Genomic DNA, 7,873 nt, shown 5'->3' with positions numbered 1-7,873 from the left:
AGTCACCCTTCTTCAAGCATAGGAAGTCTCTGCTGGTCTGAGACTCCAAGGAGTGAGAGAAGCTATAAGTGTGGCAGGATGTCGGTGAAAGTGTAAATAGGGAGAAATTAGAAAGATAAAAGGTAAAACAAGGTAAAGGTGTTTGCAGCCTGCTCTGGACAGCCCCGGACACCCCCCACAGCCGCCCTGGGCAGCCCCCTGGACATCCCCTGCAGCCCGGTGGTGCAGCCCAGCACCAGCCGATGGGAGGGAGCATCCAGTCCCCCGGCTCAGCCCCCGGTCTGCCCCCTCCCCACCTCCCCAGCATTGGTCGGGAGCGGGCCGGAGCTGAGCCCATGGGCCCCACACTGCTGCCAGACACCACCTAAAAGAAGACATGGCGGGGGCTGTTCTCCAAGGAGCAGACACCGGAGCTGAAGGGTGGTTCCACCAGCAGTGGTACCTGTCCCTGTGTGACCGACTTGGGACCAAGTCCCAGCTCCAGGCCCCTCAGGGCGCGCTCGTGTAAGCAGGTCCGAGGCAGGGGGTGTGGTGCGGGCTGAGCCATGAGGTGCAGCCACATCTGGCCAAAGGCTGCAGCCAGCGGGGGCTGCTCCAGTCGGTGCCACCGCTCCACGCCCTGCTCTGCTCCCGTGCCACTCCCACTGCTGCGGCTGCTGCCCCACGGGCAGGCACCAAATGTGGCCCCTGCCAGGTGGGACCTGCCCCCAGCCTGGCGCAGGGCGAAGTGACTGAGTTGGCAGCGCAGGATGAGTGTGGCTGCTGCCCGGATCATACGCCCAGCCTCAGTTCATAGGCGCAGCTCTGAAAAGTGGTTTGCATTGCAATTTGTTCCCTCTCAGGGTCAGGCCTGAGAGACTGGAGGCAGAGTGTTGTTCTGGCGAGGAGTGTGCCCCACGGGGAGTCGGGGTTTGTTGTCTTTGCTAGATTCTGGTGGGCAGGTTGTGGGGTACAGGAGAGAGTTGGCAGGTTTTGTGTTTTGAGCTGTAGGAAGGTGGCTTCAGTTCTGGTGATGAGCTTAGGTGCGTGTTTGACTGTACAAACCACCTTTCAGAGCTGGGCCTATGGACTGCACTTCATCAGCCTCCTGGGCAGTCGGTACAGAAACTCCTGGACTCAATGCACACAGTGGAGCCTGGCACACTGCGCCCGGCCGGACACCTGACAGCCCAGGCACCTCTGCACTTTTACCTGTGCTCCTACACCCCCTTTCCCCCCTACCCCCCACCCAGCCTGTCCCTCCCCCCCGACACCTCCATTTCCATTTTCACTGGCTTTCTCGCCTGCATTGTGGGCCAGGCCAGCTGCTGGCTTCTTTACTATTCCTTCCACCCACGACCCGCTGCAGGTACTTCCTCAGCCAGACAAAGGGGTTTGCAACACTAAAGCGTCCAAAGATACATTTTTTTAAGTACTCCTTTTTTTTCATAATACACATATAGACACAAAAACACAAAATAAGCCGTCACACACCATGAATAACATTGTATGTCCAACACAACACAACACAATACTTTTACTTCTTGCTGTCAATTCCTGTATGAAACGACAGGCTCTGTGACACTTCTGTGTGGGTACCTTTGATGCCGATGCTGATGCTACTGGTGTTGAGCCAGCTGAGTTATTGTACCTGCTGTCAGGTAGAGCGGAGGACCGGGCGTGAGGCTGTAGGGGAGGAGGAGGCCTCAGTGGGGCACACTGCCGTGTTGTGCAGAGGCCCCAGCACCAGGAAGGGCGCACCTTAACACACACACAGTGTCACCCACCCACATCACGAGTTTTGCCTGTCGGCAGCTTGGGGTGCAGGGCCCCAAACGACAGAGTCCCCCCGCGAGACACACACGGCTGGTCCAGCACACACTCAGCCTGGTCTAGGACACACACAGCTGGCAGGCTTTGTGACCTCAGTAAGAGCTGCCACCCCTGCAGGTTTGACCCCCTGTGTTGTAACACACAGCCATGACATGCGTTTGGCTTTCAAGAATTTGGGGTGCAGTTCCCCCAAGCCCCTACACCAATCTTCTTAAAACATGGCACACTTAGTGCTCTCCACAGAGGCTACCATCCCTACCAATTTCATCCAAACTGGACAAAAACAACCAAGTTATAGATGTTCCATTGATTCCCCATTATACCCTGTGGCCAGATCGCCGACCTGGCTCTGAAGCTTCGGAGCCACTTCAGCCGGATCGAGGTGGAAACCCGGTCTGGAGCTCCAGACTGGATCACTGCCATCCTAAGTGGCCAGATCCGAAGCCGGACCGGATCACTGCCGACTCGCACAGCCCTACTGCCGGAAGCAGCGCAGGGGACCCCGCAGTGGGCGGTGTGTTGGAGGGGGCATCTCCTCCCCCCGGTGCAGGGAGTGACCCCGGGTGGAGCTGAGTGCCAGGTCAGTGTCTGCCCACTGCTGCCGTCCCTCCGGCTGCTACGTCTCCTGTGTCTTGTTTCCACAGTTTAACAGATCCAGGTGGAGTCTGCGCTGCCTCCGGAGGGGCCCGGGGAGGAGAAGCGGGAACAGCAAAAAACATGGAGCTACAGGCCATTCACACCTTTCAAACACCTTCATTTCAACCTTGATTTAGCCCATAAACCTGCACTTATTTCACCCTTGCCCAGGCCTTATCTTGCCAGAGCAGAGATCCTTGCTGTGGGGTTGCAAATAGCTGGCATATGAAATGAGACCAGCTTGGCTGCAGCCGGCCAGGGGAAGGGCTGGGATGTGGGTGCTGCTCGTTGCAGGTTGGGACCCCAGTCCTGCCCACTCGAGCACCACAGCACTGGAAAGAGACCTCGGAGTCCCGGCTGATGCAAAAATGAACACGAGTCGCCATGTGACGAGGTAATAACCAAGGCTAACCGCACTCTTTCTTGCATGGGCAGGTGCATCACGAGCAGGTCTAGGGGTAACGGGACTTTAGCCGAGCCCCTGTTACCAAGGGTGCAACTGTAGGCAAAACGAAGTCACAGGTGAAGGCAGGAGAGACACTCACCTCCGGGACAGGCTGCAGCGGGCTGGGGCTCGGGGCGGGCGGGAGCACTGACCTACGGTCTCCCGGCATTATTAGTACTCCAGGAGTCATCAGACTTCCCTCGGGGCAGGAGGAGTCACCGATCCGGCCGTACGGATCCAGGAGGAAAGGCAGGAGAGCTCGTGCCCGAGGAGGTGCCCGGCATCGCCGGAGGGGCAGCGGCTCCGGGACAGGCTGCAGGGCAGGGGCAACCCAGAACTGATGCACGCGGCCAGTCCGCCGCCTCCAGTTTAACCAGTCATTGCCTCGCCTGGCCAACCCGCCGCCGCCAGCTAATGAGACGCTTAGCAAGGAGATACATTTGTCTTTAAGTAAAATAAAGACTTCCAACGTTGGAAACAACTAACTGGGTGGTCTGCCTTATCTTAACCCACTCCTCAGGGAAGAGCATCCTTTCATTTCCCCTTCTTCTTACTTGAGGCAGGGGAGTGCTGAGCAAGACGGGGCGGACGGCAGACTCGCTCCTTCAAATACTTACAAGTATCATCCAGAAGACGGTAGAGATCTGGCTCGGAGATTTCCAGAGAGAGCGTTTCAGATGGATCAGACTCTCTCCCGGTGTCCTGGTGCTTGGGCCATGCTGGAAAAATGGCTTCTTCTCCTCCTTCTTGGCCCAGGCCCTTGTATCGCCTGTCTGACCTCAGCAGCCCAGTCCAATAGACGCCAGCAGTGTTGGCAACTAGCAAACCAATATAAAAAGCATCACTGATTACCTGGGCAGAGGAGCAGGGGCTTTTCCTTCCCCCGCTCAGGTGACCAGAGGGACCGCACCCTCGGCACCAGGCTTTTGTCACATAGGCAGGGAGGAAAATCCCCCTCCCTTAGGGATTCGACCCCAGTGTCCCAAGCTGACCAGGACAGGTTTCTGGAGAGAGACACAGACGGTGGCATTTCTGCCACACTCCCAGTATGTCCCAGTGTCCTGTTAGGTTCCCCTATCACCATTGCCCCCCTCCCCATGTCTCGAAGCATCCTGAAGTGCCTCCGAGCAGCCTGCGCAGCGTCCAAGTCTCGTGCTGGGCCGGCTGTCACCAGGGTGTCGCTGCATCGCTCTGCTGTAGCTCATTTCCACTGCACTTCCACATTTGGGGCCCAGACCTTGGCTCCTGCCCTCGGTGAGTCCCGTGCTGAGCACCCTGCAGGCCTCTGTCTCTACACATTGCAGCTCTAGAGTGGCCTGCCAGAATACTGGGAGGCACTGGGGATACTGGGAGACACACACCCTCCCCTTCCCCCACAGGATGCCCACCCAGGTGCCTGTCCGCACCCCCAGGGCTGGGCCAGGCAGGAGCAGGGCTGGGCCTTGCCTCGCTCCTGGCCACATGCATCCCTGCTGCAGACCCAGGCTGTGCCCTGCCCTGTGCTGCCTCCACCTGCCATCCCAGGTCCCGGAGGCACCTCCCACAGGGGCCAAACCCAGGACTGGGGCAGGGCTGTGCTTGTGGGCCACAGGCTGCAGGGCCCAAGGCAGGGCCCTGGCACTGGGGAACAGGACCATGTTTCAGGGGTCACAGCTCTCCTGGCTCTGGGACAGCCGCAGACCCAGCTCAGTCCCTGGCACCAGCATTGCCACGGGGTCCATTGTCAGGGCCAAGGGGCTGGGGGGCACTGGGCCAGTTACCACCATGGCCAGCAGTGCACAGTGGGACAGCTGCATCCTGGGGGGAGAAGGGCTGTCACAGAGGACCTGGGCACCTGGACAACCCCGATGCCCAGAGAACCCAGTTGTCTCAATACCCTCCCAGGATCTCCCATTAGCTCCAGTGCTCTCCCAGTGCCTACCATTATCATCCAGTGGGTCACAGTACCTGCCTAGGGACCCGCGTTACCCCCATGCCTCCCAGTATCCCCCAGTGATTCTCAAATGAGAAACAGAGCAAGAGCAGACACAACCCTTGATCCCCTCTTTGAGGAGGGGGTGACACTGAGTGGGGCCCTGCTGACACAGGCACGTGTCTGGGTCCCTTTGGCCATGGTGCATCACAGGGAAAAGGATGTGGAGCTGTTTCTTTCTCCCCCTCAATCCCTGGGGCAGCAACTGGCTGCGGATCAGGATCCTCCTGACTCTGCCCATCAGAAGTTCCCACGGGCCAGCAGTGATGGGCACCAGCACAGACTGTGATGGAGGCACACAGGCAGTATCTGGCCCAGTACAGTGGAGATGTTGGGGTGAAAAGGGACTTTGACATCAGTTTGATCTGGATCAGTGCTTCCCATCCAGGTGTGGTGAGCTCCTTAGCTCTGGTAGATGTGCAAACACCTATATGCGATTCACAAAAGCAACACAAAGCTTTGCAATAAGAATCCAGTGTCAAAACCATTTCTGATCCATTGTGGCCTTTCTGAGTTCTTTGCACCAGAAGAACTGCTATATTATTTTTCAGTAGCAAAGCAAGTGAAAAGGAAGAGCAGGCATTTTCTGAGGGTGCCTTGAGTCTAATGAGTGGGGATCTTGACTCTAAAAATATTGGAGAACTATTGTTGTGTAGTGAGAGAGGCAGCTAGCTCTGTTAGCGTGAAGTCCAAAGGAAGCAGGATAGAGATGCACCTTATAGACTCAGGAGGCCACAATTCCTGGCCCATGGGCCAGATCTTGCCTGCAGAGCCAAGTCATGCATCCCCACAGGTCCAGTGATTCGGTGATGGCGGTTATTTTGGAGATGTTGGGAGCTGTAGACAGTAGCAGAGTGCAGTAGGAGAGTGGGACATGTGCCCTGGGCACCAAACCCAGGGGCAGGAGGTGAAAAAATACTAGTGGCTACACTGCCAGGAGCACCGCTAGGGATGCTGATCTCCCCTCCCTGCAGCTCCCCACCCCCAGGCACCCTGTACCCCGGGCACTCAGGCACAACATGACATGTGCTGGGCCTGGGACACTAGTGCCGTCCGACCCACATGAGGCCCATGGTGTGTGGCTCTGGACTCGCACATTAGAAAGCTTGAGCACCACCAGACTTACTGAATCCCAGATGCATCAGCTTTCAGGAGCAAGTGCTCACTCATCAGAGGGTAAGAAATGATGTGCAGACAGCCGGTGTACAATGCAAAGGTATTTATTTTAAATATAAAAGGGAATAGTGGGAGGGGAGAGAAGAGGAGGGGAGAGGATGGGGTCAGGGGGGAAGGGAAACAGTGCTGAGAGAGGCAAGCAAATTAACAAAATAAAACCCCCAAAGTGATTGTAGTGATGTTAGTGAAGGATGAGAGTTTGGAGACAGTCCCTCCCAGGGGGGTGCTATGCGTGTGGGCATGTATGGCACCTGCCCCCAGTGGCTGGGGAGAGCACGGCTCCATCGGCGGCTGCTGCACCCCAGTGGTGGTTAGTGGGGAGCTCTCAAAGATGCTGTTGGCACTGTTGGCGGCAGGGGCGGGGGTGGTGGGGGTGAGTGCTGACCTGGGGTCAGTGAAGACCCACAGGCATCGCCAGCAGCATCAGTGGCGGCCAGGGCTGATCATGGACTGCCTGCAGAAACTGCGAACAGTGTCGGTGGCACCTTTTTGCAGGGAGTGCACTGCAATGCTCAGGGAGTGCACGTGCACCTGTGTGCAGCCCCTAAGCATCGCCCCTGCATTTGGGGATTGGGAGATGACACCTGGGCCTGGGCAGCACCAGGGTCCAGACTGGAGCAGCTCCTGTGTTGGAGACCCCAGCCCTGACCCGCCAGCCTGCCCCCCACCCTGGGGACGCCGAGGGGCTGGCAGTCGGGGCGCGGGGAGGGGACAGTCTGTGCCCCCCGCAGGTCATGGCAGGGACAGGGATTCCCTCAGGACTGGGCTGGGACCGGGCACAGGGTCAGGGGAGCCACGTTGGTGCCCCCAGCATTGAGACCAGGACTGAAGAAAGGGCGCAGGGTCCCGGAGAAGGTGTCAGTGAAAGTGAAGAGATGGGACCTGTTGGTCACATTGTAAAATGAGACCTCTCCTCCCCCATAGTCCAGGGAAACCCCCACCCACCTGGGGTGCATGCGCACGGGGAGGGGGGTCCAGGGGGAGGTGCAGGGCTTGTGTCCTCCATCTTCCAGCCACACGACCCAGTATCCACGGCCAGGTGACAGCGTGATCCCCCCCTTCCTGCGCACAGACTCCCTGCACACGCCCACGTACCACTGTCTTGTCTCCCACCTCCACCTCCCAGTAGCGCCTCCCGCCCGTGAACCCCTCCGAGCCCAGGACACAGGGACAAGGATCAAATCTCTCCGGGGTGTCGGGCACACGCTGTCGGGTGTCTCTGTGTTGTACACATTTCCGATCCTCAGACAGGACGAGGTTGGGATGAGCCGTGTCCGGGTCCAGAGTCACGTCCACTGGAGAGAGAGTCACGGGTCAAGGTCGGGGCAGGCGGGTCCCCAAAATCACAGAGAATTCACCGCATCCCAGGAATCGTGGGTCAGTCCCTGCTGGGAAATCACCATCGCCCCAAGGGGAAATGGAGAGAACAGGAAATGGCCCCAGGGCAGAGAGGGATGTTCCCACCAGACCTCTTCATCCCTGGGGCAGAGTGGGGGCTAGAGGGCCGGGTGCTGCACCCACAGGGGGGAGGAGAGAGGGGCGGGTGCCATGGGGTGGGCACCAGGTGGGGGAAGGGCATGAGATTATGTCATACCGGCAGGTCCCTGTCCTGCCCCTCCCCCACCCCAGGCTTGGCTGCCTGGCCCCACTAGCACAGCTCGGGGGTGATGGGGCAAGAGGGGCAGCGCCTTCCCCATGAGCTGGTGCCACAGGCGCTGTTGGGAAGGGGGTGAGGAGGGGCAAGGAGGTAGACTGGAGGGACAGGGGGGACGGGCTGGGAGACAGCAGGGAGCAGAGGGGCCCAGCAGAGCAGCCTGCCCGGAGGAAGGGGT

At 58.8% G+C, this 7,873-nt stretch overlaps 1 pseudogene; it reads right to left on the bottom strand.

Annotated features, from left to right (window-relative positions):
• Positions 1 to 4,579: 4,579 nt before the first annotated feature.
• On the bottom strand, positions 4,580 to 7,355 carry LOC132243743 (E3 ubiquitin-protein ligase TRIM39-like; annotated as a pseudogene).
• Positions 7,356 to 7,873: the final 518 nt, after the last annotated feature.

This window comes from Alligator mississippiensis, chromosome 11, assembly GCF_030867095.1.
Source record: "Alligator mississippiensis isolate rAllMis1 chromosome 11, rAllMis1, whole genome shotgun sequence".
In the NCBI taxonomy this organism is placed as follows: domain Eukaryota; kingdom Metazoa; phylum Chordata; order Crocodylia; family Alligatoridae; genus Alligator; species Alligator mississippiensis.
The sequence above is the reverse complement of the archived record's forward strand: the minus strand, read 5'-3'. Positions and strand labels throughout refer to the sequence as shown.